The following is a 5,774-nucleotide window of genomic DNA, read 5'->3' as shown; positions in this document are numbered from 1 at the left end:
AGCCGAATGGCGAATGTGAAATATATATGAGATATGTATATGTGGTAAAGCCGAATGGCTAATGTAAAATATATGTGTGATATGTATATGTGGTAAAGCCGAATGGCTAATGTGAAATATATATGAGATATGTATATGTCGTAAAGCCGAATGGCGAATGTGAAATATGTATGAGATATGAATATGTGGTAAAGCCGAATGGCTAATGTGAATGTTGTAACATGCGATTAAATGTACATGAAACTTGGAAATATATTCCGGGTGAGACCCGATGACTACGTGTGGAGATTATGTCCGGGTAAGACCCGATGACTACGTGTGGAGATTATGTCCTGCACGACCCGATGACTACGTGTGGAGAGTATGTCCGGTAAGACCCGATAACTTCGTGTGGAGATTTCTGCCCGAGCTAAAGGTCTCACCGATAATCCGAGTAGAGGTTAAAGCTATAAGACTTCGTAATAAGAATTGCTTATAAATATATTCAATGCGAAAGGTTAAGCAGTATGTACTCCAAGTTTATATATGATGCATACGAGAGCAATCTATGGGACTATTCCTATGATTATGTGACATCGGATTAGTGTGAGAGGTTATGTGAAATCATACGATATATCTATGTCACATGAGCTCACTTTTATGTGAGAGTTTATCGCCTATTGTATATGATGAGATGTGCATATTCGGTAAAGGGATGGTATGCCGAAGGAAGAGTGAAATAAAAATACGAACAACTATGTTATAATTTGATTGTTATCTGTTGACTTTGCTTAAAACTTACTAAGCATTGTAATGCTTACTCCGCTTACTCTGTTTCCTCCGTCTTATAGGTCTCATTGCGAAGCTACTGTGCTCGGGGATCGTCAGCAACTAGTCACACTATCACTATCCACCGCTTGTTCTTGCTATGTTTAGAACTATTTTATGGCATGTATAGAATAGACTAGTGGCGGAAGAATATTTTTGGTTAATGTATATAAGCTATGCGAAAATGGCATCTTTTGAATGCTTACTTAGTGAAGTTTAAATTTTACCTTTGGCTGTGCTTAGTACTTATTTAAATGAACGATCTTTAATTCAAGAAAAAGTTCAAAATTTTACTGTTCTGACGTAAGTTACAAGTTCGGTAATGCCCCTTACCTATTCTGGCGACGGTTACGGGATAGGGGTGTTACACTCCCCCTTAGGGATTTTTGTCCTAAAAAATCTTACCAGTGAAGAGTTTCATGTACTGCCTTATCATAGTATCTTTAGGTTCCCAGCTAGCTTCTTCGATTCCATATTTCTGCCAAAGAGCCTTTACCAACGCTATCTTTTTATTTCTCAACTCTTTTGTTTCTCGTGCTAAGATCTTAATTGGTTCTTCACTATATGTCATGTCAGGCTGAATTTCCACTTCTGTTGGAGAGATAACACGTGATGGATCCTGATAAACCATAATTTATACATATTTTTATCCCATGCTTATCATATTTTTGGATGAATTATCCTTAGATTTGGTGAATTTGATGGTCCTAATACTTTAATTTCATGTTTTATACTTAGGTGAGCATAGGAGAGTAAAAAGAGCGAGAAACAGGCCAAAAAAGGAGAAAATGGGTCAACGTGGGAAATCAACATGGCCTGGACTTCCTCATATGGGTAGTTCGCACGCCTGTGTCCATTCAACAGACTCGAACATAGTTTGAAGCAATCGAACACGGGCGTGTCACACAGGCGTGTCCCTGTCGAGCCCAAATCTAGCCCTATTCAGAAAAGGCCGCTCTTGAGGGTTTTGAAGCATTCTAAAGCCTATATAAACACCCTAGGAGGTACTTGAAAGACACACATAGAGTAGGAGGAAGGGAATTACTCGAAGAAAGCCGATTGATCCATCTCAAAAGTCGGATTATCTTTCAAGACTGAAGATCTCCCTTCAATTTCCTTCAGAAGTTTTTGGGTTTTCTTTATGTTTTGTTATCATTATTCTTCTGTGATGTTTTCTTTTACACTTATGAACTAAACCCTCTAAATACCTAAGGGAATGAAACCTAAGATGAATATTTTTTTTTTCTGAATTATATGATAAATATTTGGCTTGTTCTTAATTATGAGTTCTTAATTCTTGCTTTAATATTCCAGGATATTGATTCAAGTATTGATGTGCTTATTCAGAGGAGCAAAAGTCCCTGTCTAAGAGTAGATCTAGCATAATTAAATGGATTTGATTGCACGCCTAGACATAGGGTGACATAATTTTGCTAGATTAGGGTGAAACCTAATAAAAGAATCCATAAATCGAGTTAATGCAATACTAGGGGTTTTAATTAGAAATAGATTTCAATTAATAAACCTAGGGTTAGATGTTGTTAGTCTCAAGAGAGATAATAATATAACTTAGGGATTTCTACGGATCAAGTCAAGTGAATAAATCGTCTGATTCAGAGTCAATAACAAGTGAAGTCTAGGTGGATTTTTCCCTTAGGTATTGTCCAAATCATTCAGTTTTCCCAAAAGTTATTTCCCCAATTTACTTTCTGTGCATTCTTAGTTTAGTAATTAGTTTAGATAAAACAAACCCCTCTATTCTTAGGCTAGATAATAAAAAGAAAGTTAATACTAGTACTTTTGGTTCCTTTGGGTTCGACATCCCAATCTTGCTATAAGCTATAGTACTGTTCGATAAGGTGCGCTTGCCTTTGTCGTGATAATAGTTAGTTTTTAAGAATGGACATTCATAAATTATAAAACTTATCACGATTTACATCACATCAAGTTTTTGGCACCGTTACCGGGGAACTAAGATATTAGGAACACTTAATTTTTATTACTTTAGCCATTTATTTTATTGCAATTTAAATTTTATTTTGATTTTTGTTACTAAATTTTCTTCTTCCTTCTAGCAGGTTTTTATAGTTTATGACTAGAAAAAACCCGTCGGTACCATTACTTTTTGATAGTGAGATCGATCGCACAGCTCGCAGAAACGAAGAGAAATAAGGCGAATCCTAAGATATACAGAGGAAGGGCAAGAGGATGATATTCACACCACAACCGAGGAGATGGCTAAAAATCAGGAAAATCCACTACCTCCTGCGATTACTCTCGATCCAAGAATCGTAATCCCGCTCCAAGACTATGTATGATTATGCTAAACCTACTTTAACAGGAACTGAGTCAAGTATAGTTAGGCATGCTATTGCTACAATTTGAACTGAAACCTAACACAATTCAAATGATCCAACAGTTTTTTCAGTTTGATGGTTTGCAGGATGAGGATCCAAACACTCACTTAGCGAATTTTCTAGAATTCTACGACACATTTAAAATCAATGGCATTTCTGATGATGCCATCGTCTTCGGTTATTTCCCTTTTCGTTGAGGAACAAAGCTAAACAGTGGTTGAACTCGTTACCACGAGGGTCAATCACTACATGGTAACAAATGACCAAAAAATTCTTACTTAAATATTTCTCGCCAGCTAAAACGGCTAAGTTGAGGAATGACATCTTTTCTTTTGTGCAGATGGATCTTGAAACACTCTATGATGCATGGGAGAGATACAAGATCTATTGAGAAGGTGCCCTCACCATGGGTTACCTTTATGGGTGCAGGTTCAAACGTTTTACAACGGCGTGAACCCCTCGACAAGGCAACTTATCAACCCAGTTGCTGGTGGGACTACCAATAACAAAACCTGAAGTGGCTTACAAATTTATTGAAGAGATGTCACTGAATAACTATCAGTGGCAAGTTATGAGAATAAAGCCGACAAAAGTAGCCGATGTTTTCAACCTCGACGTGGTTACTATGCTATCTAACCAGGTAGAACTGTTAAATAAAAAAGATTGACGGTTTGTATAGTACTACTCAGGTACATCTCGTGATGAGGTGCAATTCTAATGGAGGAGGAGTACACACAGAATATCAATCCTTCAACCCCAACATCAAGGAGAAACAAGTCCAATACATAGGTAACAATAATTCTAGATCTCAAAATAACCCATATAGTAACACATATAATGCAAGTTGGAGGAACCATCTCAATTTCTCGTGGGGTGGTCAAGGGAATCAAAGGTCACAACATCCACTGGGTTTTCAACAACCACCTTACCACCAGGAAAAGAAGCCGAACCTTGAGAAGATGCTAACAAAGTTTATCTCAGTGTCAGAAACTCACTTTCAGAATACCGAAACAGCACTTAAAAATCAACAAGCATCAATCCAAGGGCTCGAAACTCAGATAGCACAGCTCGCTAAACTAATTTCTGAACAACCATAAGGTAGCCTGCCGAGTAACACTGAATCTAACCCAAGGGAACAACTCAAGGCAATTACCGTTCAAGATAAGGAAGGGTTAGTTGAACCAGAACTGTGACAGCCCTATAGTGACCCTAGTCGGAAAGCGGTTTCGGGACCGCTAAACCGAGTCACCAAATTATTTGAATGTGATATTTATGGTCTAAAATATGTGAATATGAATGTGCGAAAATTTTAAGCTTCGATTTAGTAAATTGCATGTGAATTTAGTCAAAAGGACTTGTGTGACACTTTTGAAATGTGATAGGCTAATCTACAAGGATCTAATAGTGCATGTAATCAATAGGGAGGACTTGCATGTCAATTTTCCCCCCTAATATGTAGTGGCCGGCCATGAGCATGGGTGGACAAAGTGTTATGGCTAAAAAAAAAACATGTCATAGACATGTTGGCTTAATGCATTATGTAAGGAAAAAATAAAATAATGAGCATGGTAATTAAATAATGAAAGGGAGGAGTGATGAAAGAAAAAAAAAATGGTCTCATCCATGCCCCCATTGCCATGAGTTGAGGGAAAGAAAAAAAAAAAGAGTGTTCATCCTTTGGTTCATCCTTGGCCGAATAGAGGAAAGAAAGGAAGGGAACGAGCTTGAGAAAATCGGCTATGGTGATTTGCTAGACTAAGGTATGTTTGATGTTTTCCATGAGATGCATGCATGTTTTAGTTGTTAGCTTGAGTTCTACCTAGCCCATGGTCTAAATCTTGCTATGTGATGAAGATGATACTCGGCCTTGGGTGTTGTTTTCTTGGTTGGTGTTTGATACTATGGTGGTTCACTAGATTAAGGGATGTGTTATGTTGCTTGAGGTGTTAGATAAATTTGAACTCATCACCAAGCTCTTTAAGCAACCCAAGTTAAAAGTTTTGATATTGAGGTATCTTGAGCATTCGGCCATGGTAGGAAATAGAAGAGAAATAAGGTTGTTGTTAGATGAAGTAGAGTCTAACAAATGAGCTCGTATGTGCATTAGTTGCTAGATGGAGAAGAATCGGCTAGCAAGTTGTGTGCTAAGGCCGAATATAATTTTGTATATTATGGGTAATGCATGTGTTGAATCAATGGAAAGGGAGAGGATGATTTAATGGTGTATATATGTGTATTAGCCAAGTTTTTAACTTGAAACAAATGGTGTTTAGTCAATACAAGTGACCATACTTGTAGAGTGTATTAAGTGTTGCAATCGGCCTTAGCATAGATGTGTATGTTCGGCCACATAAATGAGTACATGAGCTGATGGGTATGTTCGGCCATAGGTAGCCTATTGATGGCTTTAGCTTGACTTAGAAAATTCGGCTAAGGGGAAATATTAGCTAGTATGTTGAATTAAACCCGTGATTTCGTACATATGTGACTCTAATGTCTAATGTATATATGGGCTAAGTACCTTGAGCTTCTCTTTGATGTTCGAATGAATTGTATTAAATTGCTTGATGTGATTAAAATGTGTATGATCATTGTGTATTTGAGCTAAAA

At 37.4% G+C, this 5,774-nt stretch overlaps 1 non-coding gene across 1 annotated transcript; it reads right to left on the bottom strand.

Moving 5' to 3' along the window:
* Positions 1 to 3,471: 3,471 nt before the first annotated feature.
* LOC128281107 (small nucleolar RNA R71) lies at positions 3,472 to 3,577 on the bottom strand. Its single transcript, XR_008271322.1, has one exon. It is a non-coding gene; the product is annotated as a small nucleolar RNA R71 (small nucleolar RNA).
* Positions 3,578 to 5,774: the final 2,197 nt, after the last annotated feature.

Source organism: Gossypium arboreum, chromosome 9 (genome assembly GCF_025698485.1).
Source record: "Gossypium arboreum isolate Shixiya-1 chromosome 9, ASM2569848v2, whole genome shotgun sequence".
Taxonomy (NCBI): Eukaryota; Viridiplantae; Streptophyta; class Magnoliopsida; order Malvales; family Malvaceae; genus Gossypium; species Gossypium arboreum.
The sequence above is the reverse complement of the archived record's forward strand: the minus strand, read 5'-3'. Positions and strand labels throughout refer to the sequence as shown.